At 43.4% G+C, this 16083-nt stretch overlaps 1 protein-coding gene and 1 long non-coding RNA gene across 25 annotated transcripts in view; one reads left to right on the plus strand and one right to left on the minus strand.

Moving 5' to 3' along the window:
* Tfpi (tissue factor pathway inhibitor) overlaps nucleotides 1-10051 on the minus strand; it is a 49392-nt gene extending 39341 nt beyond the window's left edge. For 4 of the 24 annotated variants that reach the window (XM_008761980.4, XM_039104442.2, XM_008761986.4 and 1 more), the window contains exons 1-2: nucleotides 4284-4423; nucleotides 1437-1536 (exon numbers count right to left, since the gene is read on the minus strand). The gene's annotated coding sequence lies outside the window, so the exon portion shown is untranslated. Of the gene's footprint in view, nucleotides 1-1436; nucleotides 1537-1710; nucleotides 2038-4283; nucleotides 4450-9768 lie in introns of those variants that run through there. The other 20 variants (XM_008761981.4, XM_063283204.1, XM_039104441.2 and 17 more) reach the window with 19 other exon arrangements.
* Nucleotides 5718-10050, plus strand: LOC134486403 (uncharacterized). The gene is made up of 2 exons (XR_010065259.1): nucleotides 5718-6814; nucleotides 7466-10050. It is a non-coding gene; the product is annotated as an uncharacterized LOC134486403 (long non-coding RNA).
* Nucleotides 10052-16083: the final 6032 nt, after the last annotated feature.

Genomic DNA, 16083 nt, shown 5'->3' on the forward strand with positions numbered 1-16083 from the left:
CCTTGTTACACAAATACTGCAGTCTAAATTAATCCACTGAACTTAGGCAAAGGAGGAACGAGAGACTAAACTCCATAAGTTGATCTGTTTTACTTTTTGTTGTTTTCCGAGGCAAGGTTTCTCTGTGTAGCCTGGCTGTCCTGGAACTCCATACACCAGACTAACCTTGAACTCAGAGATCTGGCCACACCCAGTTGATCATATTTTTAAAGATTCCCCAGACCAAAAATTAAGTATGGGGAGCAATGAAACAAACCATTTTGGAGCATTTGAATATTAGAACACAGAGTGGTTTTTAAATAAAACAGAAATTAAAGCACACATGACCTTCCCAGCATGACTCCTGACTCTGGCCCATCTACTTACTGAGAGATTGACCAGACCAACAGTGACTCTTGTTTTGAATTTGGCTCTAGTTACAGGGGGTGTAATTTTCTGGAGAATTGCTCAATATAAAATTCCCTGATTTCATAATATATCCATATTCGAAACTGTAACCATTTTAATGAATAATTTTTTCTTGTAGGTGCAAAAGTAATTGACACCAATGGTTTTATAAAACAAATAAAGCTCCTCGTGGAATAAAGACACTAAAATCTTTAGATCGTGTGGCTCTAACCCCTTATTCATAATATAAAAAGTAAAGAATGGACCAGGCAGTGGTGGCCGCAGACTTTTAATCCAAGCACTTGGGGAGGCAGAGGCAAGCGGATCTCTGAGTTCAAAGCCAGCTTGGTCTGCAGATCGAGTTCCAGGACAGCCAGGGCTACACAGAGAGAAACCCTGTCTCGAAAAACAAAAGCAAGACACAAAGTAAAAATGGGAATCACCTTGTGGGGAGAAAAAATAGTTATGTTACTACAAAACAACATTTACAAAACAAAGATGTTAAAAAGATTAAAAACTTTAATGAAGGTATGGTCATTCAGTGCGTACTCCTAGAGATGAAGGAATTCATAAGCATCTAAAATATTACGGCATATTTTAGAGGTATACCAAGCCTTAGAAGACTTAGAAACCAATTCGGGGGTGGGAGGGAATATCTGGACCACAGCGTCTCTTATCCGCGGCTAGTCTCACGATAGACCAGGCTGACTGAAACTCGCAGATCCTCCTCCCTCTGCCTCAGAGGGCTAGCATTACAGGAGCGCCACTGCATCTGGACTTCTGTTTGAGGTTGTGATGCGAGCAAGGGATAACAGCTCCTGAGGGTGAGCAGGCACGGTAAATGGCCCTGTGAGAACGCCCCTGCAGGGCGCCAGGACTGCCTATGCAGAGGTCTGCTTCCTGCTTCTGTGCCACCTCCTGAATGAGCCACTTCTGCCTGGAAGCTACAGTAACTGTGTGACCGACACTGAGCAACGCACCTGGACACGTTGCGGTTGGGCCACCTGGACTCGGCGGCGCAGCACCGCCATCTCCCTTGGATTTCTTACCTTGATGAGTCAGTCGTCCTCAAAAGAGATCTGGAGATGAGATCCCAAAATTATACGGTCTTCAGAAGAAATCCGGAGACAGGTCCGAAAATGATACAGTCTAAAAAATAATCGAATTTAGGGGTCTTAATTGGGTTCAGTTTCTCTGGCGGTTAAAGAAATAAAAGGCAGGAAAAGTTAGAGAGTTAATAGGTATCAAAGAGAAATCTCGAGCACCGCGGACGGAACCAGCAGTTACAGGAAAGCGTCTGCTTAGGGTGAGGAACACACTCACGCATCGGACACACCGAGAAAAGGATCCTCTGTAAAGCAGAGAGGGTGCTCGTCGGGAAGCCGAAAACCCCAGTCTCTTCTCTCTGAGTCCTGAGGTTTTAAAGCATCTGAAGAGCCTTCCTCCCCCACTTTAGGGCTGGTCACTTTGAGGTTGATTGGTCCAAAACTACGAAACTATGAAACTATGTGACCTGTCCTCAACAGGCCTTGAACTTGTTGAGCCAGTTCCCCATAGGGATTCTCCCCTTGAGGCTTTCGTCTCAAAGTCAGTAGGTGAAGAAGCTAGCCACGGCCTCTCTCCCTATCTGGTGCCTACCAGGAAGTCTGCACAGCTTTTACCCTAATAGACAACAATACCAGCTTCTGGTAACAGGAAAGATGGGCCGCCACGGACGCCACCTGGAGCTTGCTTCAAGTGTGGCAAAGGACTGCCCCAAGGCTCACCCCAGGCCTGGGTCCTGCCCAACTGTGGGGTTGACTGCCCTACTCTGTCTCTCCAAGTAGTTTTCCCAAGTCCCACGAGAAAATCTCTTAGAACTTCTGGGTCTGGTGGCTGAGGGCTGATTGCTGCCCATTGTGGTAACTGAAGACTTAACACTGCCCTGTATGGCTGCAAAACTCTTTTAACCTCTGCCCACAACAAAGCCATCAAGATCGCTCTACTGGCTGTCCAGGTAGCTGGTAAATCTGTCATTCTTAATTGACACAGAGGCCATTTGGTTTACACTTCCTGCTCAGATTTATCCTCAGGTCTCTGTGGTGATGTTGACTACGTGCTTTATCAGTTTAGGAGCAGCACAGTAGCCTTAGTCAGCCTCTCCCCTCACGGATATAGCCGCCTAGTCAGACCATTTCCTACTTAAAATAAGGCCTGGCCTTTCCCAGAGCTTAGGCCTCCAGCTGAGAAAGGCAAGCTCCCAGACACGTTTACCTTGCTGACAGGCTTCCGGCTGAGAAAGATAAACTCACAAAAACAGATTTCAACATAAAAGCAAACTCTAGCTGTCCGTGCTATTACCCAAAACTTGCTTTTTACTATTCCTTTATTCAAAAGAGCTTGCCTTTCAATGACCTTGTTTAGTAATCAAACACCTATGCCTCATAGTATTAGATATTTCCAGATAAAAAGAAAAGGTTTAAAGTTTATGCGAGTTACAAAGGCCTGAGGAAGGGATTCAAAGTATGTGAAAATGATTTAAAGTATGTGAAAAACAAGACTTAAAGATGACATCCGATGTGAGGACATCAAGGTTTGCTCGGTGGAGTTCTGATATGTTCATCTAGCCCTGATAAAACACTGGCTACTAAACTTTTTAAAAACATTATCAAAGTCACAGGCTCAAAAATTTTTAATTTCCTTCCTTTGTTTTCTAAATACAGTCTTAAAGGAGCTTCTCGTTGTTCTAAAAATCCTTTCTGCCCCTTTTTCTTCCCTGCCAAGAAATCTCTGTCTTATTACAGGTAAATAAATGTCCGTGCTTCTTTTATGCCAATAACTTTTCAAGCTTTGCTTTTCTTTGGCTCTAAGGTCTATTCCCGCTGTCTGTAGACATTTGTTAACTGCTTTTCTACAATGAGTACTTTAGTGCAGAATACAGACAGTAGTCATGCTGTCTAAAACGTAAACCTCGTTCTATGCTTAAAACAATTCATGTAAACTTCAGGGGCTCCATCTGTCACTGGCCAAAAATACTAGAGGATCCCTTGCCATTGGTGAGCCAATGTAATTGTTCCCTCAGCAAACAAGATCCTGTCCCCCACTCCCCCACCCCAACCCCATCGCACCCTTCAACTCGGAATTCCAGCCTTCCCACACTGCTAGGACAACCCTCCTCATCTAAGAAGCAGCTACAGAAGACAGACACCGCATCACCCTTTATCATCAACAAAAGGCTGGAATGTTAGTTCTCTCAGCTGTCCAAATATACAGAAATGAGCTCAAGCTGGACTATAGAAAGATTTCTGGAGGATAAATAAAAGCCACCATTCCTCGGGAACTTTGAAAGCAGTTCCCATCTGCCAAATGTAGTCCTTTCCCTTACCTCTGGCAGAAGTGACACATAGCTCCACTGACATACACCTATGGCGGCATATCAAAGCCTATACAGGCCTCCAAACTCCCTCGGTCCCTATTCACAAGTACTTGTTATGCATTTCAAAACCCCCAGACCAGTCTCTCTCCCTCTCCCTCTCCCCGCCCCCTCCAGTCTCCATCTCCCACTGTCTGCACTTATCTCTCCTACTCTCCAAATTCCTTAGCCCTGGCCATGTCAAGTCTGCTGGCCATGTTCGGTCCACTTCTTTCTCTCTGCTGTGAACTCCTCCAGATGCCTCTGGCTGTTCTCTCTCTCTCTCTCTCTCATACCTACAATAAAAACCCAACCATATTATGGAACAATGATGTCAGCAGTTTCTTTGCCGCATCCCTCCACATACAAGAATGAAACACATGAACCTTTGGAAACATGCTCAAAACACATGCTCAAAGCACATGCAAACTGTTAGATTATGTTAGGTTATCTAAGGCAGCTGTAGAGAGATGGGAGACGGAGAGAAAGACAGGCTTGCTCTGACCTTAGGTGGGACCATGTTTATTCACAGCGAGGAAGGGCTTTACCACTCACGTGTGCAGATGGCCAAAATGCCTTCAGAAGAAGATAGGATGAGGCCCCTCATAGGGGCGGAAATGACTTCCATTGTCCACAAGGGAAGCTGGGAACTGTAGTTTTTCAGCAGGAAACTATCATTGCAAACAGAGAGGGAATGAAAAATGCAGGGCAGGGGTGTTATAGCTGTTTTATGGCTGAGGAGGGTATCTGTCGGAGTGGTTGGTTCAAGGTCCATTGAAGAGAGGACTCTCTGGTCAGCTCCAATGGAACATTTGAATGTCATCCTGCGTTCCTGAAGAGACCTGAAAAATTATTGTTAGAGGCCTGTAAACAGATTATTTTGGTTACGGAGTAAAACTGGGAGGTTTTCTAGGAAGATTGAGGAGAAGGGAGGAGCTGAGGTGAGAGAGACGGTGGACCAGTGAGAGAAAGTGACCGTAGAGTGGATTCAGGGTGACAGTGACTGGTCCCATTGTCAGGACTGTTGCACCAAAATGGGCTACTGAGAATCAAAGGAAGGGGACAGGAGAAAATAGCGGACGAATGAAGGGGATTGTGTCCGGCCCAGGATGAAAGGGATGAAGGTCTCTTTTACTTAGAGTTTCTCCACAGCACACAAAAGGTTTTTTTGTTGCTATATCAGAAGTGGATGGAGTCGTTGTAGGGTGAGAACTCTTGGGGAAACTTACGTGGGACATTTTGTTAGGGCAAAGTTCAGTAAATATAACATTTAAAGGGCAAGGTAAAAACAAAAGTGTGAGGAGAATAAAGAGGAAAGCGGGGATCCAGTGAAGGGCTAGAGGGGAGGGAGCCAGAGCCCATACATGGAAGGCCTGTGCTTGAATTGTTTCTGGTCGTCCATAGGCCCCATCTCAAACCAATCAGGATTTATTGGCCTGAGGGCAGCGTGGACACAAAAGAGAGCACAAATCCCACCCCAGTAGTCACATCTAGTCATCTTCAGTTTTGGAGCACGGCAGCAGTCAAGGAGTCAAGCTGGTCCTGAAAGACATTAAGCTAATCTGAGCTGGTGAGACACAGAGGTTAGTTGACACAGGAGGCTTCGATCCAGCTGGTTTAGTTCTGAGCCCAAAACGCAATATCCAGAGTGGCAAAAAGGAAGGGTGACTTGGATGATCTGTGGCCCATTAGTCCCCTTTTCAAGGTCACCTAACGTGCTTTGAGGGGTTTGAGGGCAACGATCCCTTAGTAACTGCTTCAAGGCTGACAGAAGAGCAAAGAGGGGAGAAGCTAGCACAGTGCCTTAAAAGAAGGTCCATCCAAGGGGCCATGATAGAACTTAACAGCTGGCAAAGATCCAGAACATAAGTCAGGAGGTAAAACTGTACAACTTTGTGGGGAACATTAGCAAGCAAAGTTATATGAGGGAAACTTTTACATCAAGATTACCAGGAGTTAAATAATGTTAAGTACAAAGTTAACACAAGGTTAAATGCAGTTGTATGACAGCTGGACCATGTACGGGTATTCTGTAGAAGGAAAAGGTAACTGTAAGTAGCTGTTTGTTACATCAGACTCCTGCACACTGAGCAAGCACCTGGAAACACTGTAAAAGAGGTCAGTGAACGTGGAACGAATTGTTAATTTATTTTAAAAAAAATGCAGCTGCTAAAGTGGTAGCTCATTGAACTAATCTCTTACTTCCTTATCAATTATTTATCCTTCCTCTCATTACCTACTGAGATTACACATCAATTTTATAGAAATTTTATACCTGACTTAATTATCTGAGACTATTTGTATATAACTCCTTATTTACAAGATAATGATGGGAAGGAGTGTCTTAAACAACTTACTGGTAAAGAACATATAGAAACTATAGTGCCACAAAATCAAATGCAGGGTGAGTGTTTGTTTCATGCTGACAGTAGTTGGCAGGCAGCATTAGCATGTTACCCAGGACTGGTAGACAGTCATTATCCCGAGGATCACCTTTTAAGATCTTTTCCTTAAACCACGCGTATTACCTAAAATTATACATCTAGTAATCTTATAGAGATTTCTTATTAATGCTTTCATAGATGGCTCTTCAAAAGAACAAGGAGGACATGTTTTATATACAAATTCTACGTCATCCACAAAAAAAAAGATTGTACCCATCACTGCCTATCCCTTTAACAGTCTGAACTTGCAATAGTCAGTCAGCCTTTATTAGATGCTTCTTGGCCACTAAATATATTAACTGGCTCTGCATGTTACGTTTCTCTTTTAGAAACTGCAAAGCTTAACCCCACTACAAATGTCATTTCACTTGCTCCAGATATGTATACAACAATAAACCCAACCTTTCTTCACAACACACATTCGTGCTCGTTGTAATCTCCCAGGTGTGGTAACATCTGCCAGGTTCAAGCCGAGGTTAAGATGGCCTCCTCCTTGATCCTAAAACTTTCTTTTCAGGCTGCCCCAGAAATCTAACTTCTTCTACACCACCACTGCCATCTGCTGGTGGAATTTATGAAGTAAGCCTCAAAGGTAAAACCTAATGCCATTTGGCAAACATATTTCTCATATCTCAAAATTTTGACATCGAAAATATGTTAGGGTAACAGTTGAAATACTGATTGTTTTTCGCCTCTGGTCACCGGATGAACCAGTGCCATTAATCATTTATTATACACCTTCTTTTAGGACTCCCATTACAACTAAAATCTTATAATGGTCCTGCCTATGCTAATACGTTAAGGGATTTTGCAATTTATGGGCTTTTTTTTTTTTTTTTGGAGCTGGGGACCAAACCCAGGGCCTTGCGCTTCCTAGGCAAGCGCTCTACCACTGAGCTAAATCCCCAGCCCCGGTTTATGGGCTATTAATCATGTTACTGGATTTCCTTACAATCTACAGGGCCAAGCTATCATGGAAAAGGACACTATCAAATACTTAAATGGCAAAATTTTTTAAATAAAAAAGGGTATAATAGACCCATCTAGATCTCCACATACTATGCTACATTTAGCTATGCTAACTTTAATAATTTTTTTTACTTTAAAGAATAATGCTATTTCTGATTCTCAAAAGCATTTTTCCCTAAAGAAGTAGCAGCCTAAATATGCTAAATGAGGTCTAGAAATTACTCAGTGGGAAGTGCCTGATATTCTTCTCAAGGTTATACTTGTATCTTTCCAGAAAATAAACGAAGTTCCAGATAGCTCCCACTCTGAAACACCTGACCAGGACAGCATCCCGGAGACCACTGGACAGATAAAGTATCGGAACAAAGCCACCCAGAAGAAATGCCCCAGGAAGAACAAGTCAATAACGTGGGGAAGCAACAAAGTCTCAATACCACTGACCCAAAACCGAGGCTGCTCTGCTTAAGGACAACATTACAAGCTAATTCTCAATTTGCCAATGCAGAATCCAAATGCCTTTGTCAGAGGGGGAATGGGGAAGGCACACCCGTATTAGGAGACACTGTGATGCTCTCTTGCCATGCTGAGGACTGTTTTTGCTTGGTTACTTGGTTGGTTGGCTGTTTTGTTTTGTTTCGTTTTGGAGTCAGGGTTTCTCCATGTAGCCTTGTCTACCCTGGAACTCACTCTGTAGACCAGGCTGGCCTCAAACTCAGAGATCTGCCTGCCTCTTCCTCCCAAGTGCTGGGATCAAAGGCATGCGACACCACCACCAGGTTGAGGACTGCTTTTATGCTTTTTTAATTACCAGTCCCAGGAGTGATTACTGAACTACAAAGAGAGAGTTCAAAAGTAGCTTGTATGATTACTAAAACTATTAAGACACACACACACACACACACACACACACACACACACACACGTTTTAGCAGAAATCAATCAAGAGATGGGTTAAGCTGAGAGCCAGAGTTGTACAAAACAGAACTATAACAGATATTTTGTTGCTCAAGTATAATTTCAGTTGTCAACAATTGCCCTGAATACATTGCTTTACTGTCCACCTCTAAGCTCGCTTCCATATTAACTGCATTTGTATTTGGTGTGACTAACGATTAACGTGTGTATCTTAGTCATCTTTAACAGTTTACAATAAGAGAACAACTCTTTTATCAGACCAGGATTTTGTAATCGGATCCCTGGTTAAATTTGACCCTTAAAATTGTAATTCTTAAAGATCTTTAAGTATCAAAGTAAACTTTAAAACGCAAATACAGCCCACAGAGACTGGGAACTTCATTTTCCTAATCTTTAATAATGCACTTTTTACAGAATACTAGGGTGGTTTTTTTTAATATGATGGCTAAAGCTTGACAAAGACATAGCCATCACAGTTCTTACATGATCCCGTTTTACAGCAAAGCATTTTTGAAGCCTGATATTGCTTTTTAGCCTAGAAACAGAATACAGTGATAAGCAGAGGAATACCTCCTTAATCACCTTAACCAAGATGGTGCTCCCATCTTGATGAGGTCATCAGTCGAGACGGTGACAAGCTACGTAGTTGCTAGGTCATTGTTAAGTTTCAAGCTAGGGATCAGCAGTGGAGGTGTCTATTTAACATATCAAAGCATACCCGGCCGCCAGGATCTCCCAGCATCTCTGAGTCCCTACCTGTCATAGGGTATGACTGGAATATCCTGCCTTCTACCCTGAACTCTCCAGTCCAGGAGCTGAGCTGCCTTTCCTCCAGAGGTTCTTCCCTATATAATCCAAACATTGGTTATCTCCTTTGCTCCTCCTGTACTTTTGGCCTCCTGGCAACTGCACTTGGCTCCCCTCTGTCCTTTCCCCTCCACCTCTCACCGACATGGTTCAAGGTCAAGACCACTCTGGACTCTCCCAGATGTGTCTGCCTCCGCCTATGCTCTCCCACATACCTATAATAAACTTTCTGTATCACCACACCTAGGAGCAGACATGACCTTCCATTTCCTCCTTATTTCTTTTTTTTTTTTATTCAGTCATCAGCCAAGATGGCTACAGCCATAATGGTAATTATTTACTCCAAGGTGAACCTAAGTCATCAGCCAACATGGAAGGAAGGCATGTAAGTCCTTAACGTGTTTGTAGGCCAGAGCCTTGAGGAAGAGTAAAGTGAACCGTATGTTTTATGAGTGAGGTGCCTCAAACCACGATAGCATTCTGTCTTGTGGCATTATCTAAATCAGTTTAGGTATTAGAAATCGAAAGACTTTGGGCCAGCAGGAGCCATTTGTCCGGTGAATATTAAGGCCAAATTTGGACTGTGAGTTTAATAAATGAGCTTGGTATGAGGTTTACCAAATGGAGCCTTTTGGATTAGCCTGTAGTGAGGCTGAGGCTGGGTACTTTGGAATGGAGAAACCCATAGCAGGGTCCAGGGCACCCTCCCAAAATCCTGAGTATCGTTAGGCCCGAACGCTGATTCTCTCAGTGAAGAGAACACTTCTTATGAAAGCGATCCCATGTACTTGCATCCTGCATCAATAGAATCTATCCTCATGATTATTACAAATCCTTCATCCCCAGACCCCTTACCCTGAGCACAGCTATCAGTCAACAGAACTCATTCTTATTGTGAAGGTCACAGGTGCTTTGCTACTTTGCAAGGGAGTTTCCAAGTAGCTATCCCTGAAGCTTTGTCGTGATAATTGTCACGTGGAGATTTTTCTCAAAGTTTTACTGTGTTTAAATGTGTAAGAAAAATATATCACGAGACCGGACCCTGGAACTTTCCGAGCTAGAGCATACTAAAACGATACTGACCCGGTTTCCATTCAGATCAGTTTCCTGCCGGCAGTGACGCAAGCAGGGACCCCCGACAGGAAATGACTTCTGCAGTCCACAAGGGAAGCTGGGAAGTGTAGTTTCTTAGGAACCTATCACAACCAGACCACTCAATTTTGCTGTTGTAACTTTAAAGACTTCTCAAAACCAAGACACTAAACCAATTGTGCTTTAGTGTCTGAAATGGGAGAGAGGGGGGCAGAACCAGAAAGAACTTCATAAACAACGTAGCACCTGGAATGTCTGAAAGAAGGCAGGCACTGTATAACTTGGTTTTATATAGGTCAGAGACATAGCTTTGCATCTTGCTTGCTACCAAGCCTTACGTCCAATACCCAGGACCCTCAAGGTATAAGAAACAACTCCTGCAAGTTGTCCTTTGACCTCCACTCTCAGTGTCTGTGACGTGTGTGTGTGTGTGTGTGTGTGTGTGTGTGTGTGTGTGTGTGTGTGTGTGTCACACGCGCACGCGCACACAGACACACACAGAGGAACACACAATTTAAAAATAAAATGTTATAAAATTTTTTAAAAGAGAAAAATTATTACAAACAATAATTCTGGGTTCAAACCACAGATACACATCTTACTGTTAAATGTAAACCTTAATTCTATCTCAGCATCTAGTGAGGTGTTTGACTGGAATAAATCTTCTTCGGAATGTAAAATGTAATGTAAATAAAATGTAAAGGAGGCTTGACAACTCTTTGTTAAGGAGTTGTCCTGAGTCACCCACGGAACTACAGAAATACATTGAGAAGCATTGCTTAGACTGCTCTAAACACTCCCATCAGAGCAGTCACTCTTAAATATTAATCTATTAGAATATTTTCTAGTCCCTACTATTTGCTCAGTGCTCTGGAATGTGGCGGGGGGGGGGGGGTGAGTCTGCAGAGAAGTGAGAGTCCATTTAAATTTTAAAACTTCCAAAAGAGAAAGCACTGCTTTTGAGATAGCTTTTCACATGATCACAGCTACAGAAAGAAGTAGAGAGGGGGCAGCAGAGAGCTTTGGGGCAAAAAAAGTCTTCAAGTCTGACAAGCCAGAATCCAACATCCCCAAGAGAACATCCTTGCCTCCCCAGTTTGCTTTGTCACCTAGACAAGGTATGTCATCTCTCTAGTCTGTGGCCCCCCCAAACTTAAAAATGAGGATAGTCGAACCAGCTCTCAAAGCCATGGTAAAGTTTTGCTTGGCTTTGTCTTGTCTTGTTTTGTTTTGTTTTCTTCAGCGTTCAGAATTCAGAGCTGCTGAATTCTGCAGCAAGACTACCTCAGGGCAGAAGTGAAAACTGAACGAACCCTAACTCCGAAGCAGGAAGATGGGAGAGATAATTGGGAAATTGTGTGATAAGATTGGTTTAAATTACAAACCCTCTGTTGCGACCAAAATGAGGATATAATTTCGTGATGGTGTGTTTATTCTGTCTGAGACTCACAGCGTGTCACCTGGAGGATGAGTCAAAGACCATACATCCTGCCCTCTAGATCCTGCTCATTTTCCTGCTTCCTCTCCACAGGGAAGACTGACTCACAATGAAGTGTGAGAGATAGACGTCTCTTCAGCCTGAAGCATTGAAAACCCTGTGGGTTGAGCCCCCTTTGGGGGTCACATATCAGATATTTACATTACCATTCACATCAGTAGTAAAATTACAGTTATGAAGTAGCAACTAAGTAACTTTATGGTTGGGGGGCACCACAACATGAGGAGCCGTACTAAGGGTCTCAGCATTAGGAAGGTCGGGAATTACTACAGCTAGGGTGGTCCTTCAGCTTCACCCTTGTCTGTCACAGAGCACTGATTAGCCCAAATCCGTCCACAGATACGCATGAATGAGAAACAGAATGTTGCTGTGTAAAGAAAGAATGAAGGTCTGCATGTTATTACAGCACAGCTGAAACTGTCTCAATATGGCAACAGAAAAGAAATCAAAGAGAAAACACGTTTGATGATAATAATCTAGTGTGATGGGATTTATAGCCCAAAAAGGATATTAAGTTTTACAATATCATGTTATACTCACTAAAGGTTTGCTCCATCAAAATGAGGTATCGTGCATGACATCTTATGAATTTAAGTGTTTAACTCAAATTTTTATTAAGAAACCTGTTTTAAAATAGAGAATGACTCAGTCAGCAAAACGCTAGCTATACCAGCACAAAAGCTGAGTTCAGTGCTCAGAAACCATACAGAAAAAGCCAAACATGGTGGCCCATGCTAATCCCAGTACTGAAGAGGTAAAGACAGGACCTCCCTGGCTCTCATGGCCAGTCCACCTAGACTACTGGATAAACACCAGGCCAGAGATCTTGTCAAAAAAAAAAAAAAGAGATTTTTAAAGCACATGACACCTGAAGGCCACCGCTCAATGTTGACCTCTTGGCTTCTATACAAGTGGTTATATAGCCATATTCATAAATATATACAAAAAATAAAGAAGAAATGAAACCACATGAGAAGTCAAGGGGTTTGAGCAGAAAAAAAATGATGAATTTTTTTTTTTTGTCTGAGCTGAGGACCGAACCCCGGGGCCTTGCGCTTTCTAGGCAAGCGCTCTACCACTGAGCTAAGTCCCCAACCCAAAATGATGAATTTTTTATGTTTTTATTCTTTGAAAGTTTCATACAGGTTGACAGTGTATTTTATTCATCTTCATTTCCGTTACCCTCTCTCATACCCCTCCCTCTTCTGCTGGAACCCTTCATCAAAGAAGTGCTCGTTTAACCTTTACATCTTTTTATGTAAGTGTGACTCACTGAATTTCATTATGTCAGCTCACACAAGCTTGTAGGGTGATATCTACTAGATAGAGCATGGGCTACGTTTCAATGGGTACACCACTAAGAAAAGTGACGCCCGCTTCCACCTAGCAACCATGGACTGACTGCCTCAGGAATAGGCGGGGTCTCGAGCATCGGTGACCCAACCACTATGAAGTGTTGACAGACCCAGTCACACCAGATGCAGTGTGGGGGAGGGGATGGAGAGGAAGCACAGCTGCCGATCTGTGAACACAGTCGCCATTTTACATTCCGGGGACACCTTTTTGTGCCACCACCTCCTTTTCTTCTGTCTCTCGCACTGTTTTCATCCTTTTGTCCATGTTCCTGGAACCTGGGAGTGGGTGGTACAGATGTCCTATTTAGAGTCGATCACTGCAGCATCCACTTCTTTTTGGTACTTTGACCAGTCATCTGCATTAGCCTCCACATGAAACTTGAAGAGACTCCTCTGACTGTGGCTGTGAGAAGTACTAATCTAGTGTTGTCTGTTTATCATGTCCATTTAGCCAAAACTGGTAATAAGTTCTCCTGTAGGGCACATCACCTCCTCAGCCTTAACCAAACTGACAGTACCAGGTTCTTAACTGGGTTTATAGTACCAGACATGAATTCCCTCTGATAGAACAGGCCTCAAATTAAACAAGAAAGCAGTTGGTTACCCTCATAAGCAGCGTAGTGACTTGAAGCTATGAAAGCTGTCCAGCAGGGAGGAGGTCTCCCATTCTGATACAGCTTGATCTTTCTGTGCTCTGTGTGCAAAGTGTGTGATTGATATCTTCCGCAATAGAGTCCTATAATCAAGTCCTTGGGACCACAGCAATGTTTTGGGGAACCTCTGGAGCTTCCATGACCAACAACTTGTAACAACAACAAGTGTAAGAACACTTGGCATTGGGATTTTCACTCAACAACCCATAGCTACATGGAGGAGCATTCATATGGGAGATTTTTTAAACGGTCACTGTCTATTGAATTTTATTTTAAGTAGACTTCAAAGGGGCATTTGCGAAAGCTGGAGTGATGGCTCAGCAGTTAAGAACACTGGTTGCTCTCCCAAAGGACCTGGGTTCAATTCCTAGCACCCACATGGCAGCTCACAAAGGTTCATATTGGAATCGGTGACATCTTGTAGCTTCTGTGAGGCATATGATACACAGACATATACTCAGGCAAATACTTATACCCATAAAATAAATAAATAAAATATCAAAGTTTGAAAGCACATACAAGAAAACTGGTTAGGGGGCTATTGCAATGGCAGCTTAAGAGCCACAGTGGCTTAGGCTAGGAATGATAGGTAGTCAGGTCCCAAAAGAGTTTCTTATCTGACTGCGGAATGTGAGGAGAAAGAAGAAAGAAGAGCGATGAGAAGAACAGCAAAATCTGGCCGATCCTTAGGAGGCGGGGGGGGGGGGGGATAGCCAGACACTCATCGGAGAAAAGTCTCCAAAAGAACTGCTTTCTTGGGCAGAGCAACGATGTCACTACAGATCTGATCTCCTTTGGGACACATCTAAGTAAAAGATCAAGGTTGATAAGTCTGAAGTTCTCAGGAAAAAAAAACTAGAATGAAGATAGAAATTTAGATTCCATCAGTTTATTGATTATATTTAAGGCTGGAGGGTGCTCTGAGTCCCTGAAGTAAGAAATCCTAAACAGAAAAGAGATCCAGTATCTGCACTCTGACACTCTGCATTGAAATGAGAGAGGTCAGAAGAAATTCACAGGAGCTGCTGAAGGAGCAGTGAATTTGAGGGGGGAAAGGTAGGAAGGTGTGCTCTTTGGGTGACCAGTGGGAAAGCTGTCCTAGAAGATCTAATCCAACTGTATCAAATGCTGCTGGTGCATTAAGCAAGATTTTAAAAATAATAGTACTTGAAGAAAACTGAACTCTGATTAGAAAGGTTTTAGAAGATGCGGGTTTTGTAGGGTTGTGGGAATGAAAGCTTATTGGAGTAGGTTCAGAGATAGAAGAGGAAAAATATAGAGACAAGACACATGAGAAGCCACAGAGGAGTGTGACTGCAGCTTTGTGCAGATGGCACAGGCTCGGTAGCAAGCACAAGGATTTGAGTTTGATCCCCAGAACCCACACTAAGGGGGTGATAAAAATAGCTGATGGCTCCTGGTGTAAGAGAGTCTGTTGTCTTTAATGGTTGTGGCCCTTGGATCCAGGGATGACCTCACAACTGGGAGCACAGGGACAACATCAATTGGACTCCACGGATAGAGAGAGAGAGAGAGAGGAATGGAGATGCAGAGGTAGATCCAGAGTTATAAACTCAGCAAAGAGTATGATCAAAAGGCATGTGAAATTATCAAATCATTAAAATAGCGTATTAGAAAATAATAATATAGAAAGATGCACACGGTGGCATAAGCTCTTATACCAGAGCTAGAGAGATGGAAATGGGTCCCTGGGTCCCCTAGCAGGCAGCTCCAAGCTAGTCAGAGATGCTGTGTCCTAAAACAAAGTAAATAGGTCCAGAAAGAAGACTCGCTGGGTAAAGATGCTGGCCACCAAGGCTAACAGCTTAAGGGCAAGGCCTGGAACCCATATGGTAGAAGCAGGAACGCAGACCATGGCATGCATGTGTATACCCATACACACATATGCACACGCATGCACATGAACACAACACACACACACACACACACACACACACACCATACATAGATAGGATAAAGAACACCTAGAACGAGCACCTAGAAACGGGACATAAGGTTTTCCTCTGGTCTCCTTGTGCACACACAACTGCCTTCACCTTTTACCCCCACTTCACCCATTGCCTCTGTGTGTGTGTGTGTGTGTGTGTGTGTGTGTGTGTGTGTGTGTTGTGTGTCCAGTGAGAGAGAGGATGCAATGTGTGTGCAGTATTTGCATATTTGTTGATACTCAAGTGGACAGTGGAGAGTCCTGGTTCCCAGACTCTGCTCCGTCAGAGTGAGAGAGCATGACGAGCTTGTGACTGCTTCAAAGAACAAAGCACAATCCATCTGACAAAGCCTGCAGCCCCTAAGCCAGCCCCTGCGAAGCCAACTGATTACAGAAGTGGCTTATGATACCACCACCTCACCACCACACTGTTTTATATTTAGCTAATTTTTGCTGTCAAAGACTTCATTATGCATACTGAAGAGCTGAGCAATACCATGGGGTTTAAAACAAGAATCCTCCCCAGCCCACTCCTCCCTCAGCCCAGACACCATCCCCACAGTGACTTTCAAATCTCCCATTTGTTTCTCTTCTTCCTTCTCATATTTCTAGGTCACATGCTCA

This window comes from Rattus norvegicus, chromosome 3 (assembly GCF_036323735.1).
Source record: "Rattus norvegicus strain BN/NHsdMcwi chromosome 3, GRCr8, whole genome shotgun sequence".
Taxonomy (NCBI): Eukaryota; Metazoa; Chordata; class Mammalia; order Rodentia; family Muridae; genus Rattus; species Rattus norvegicus.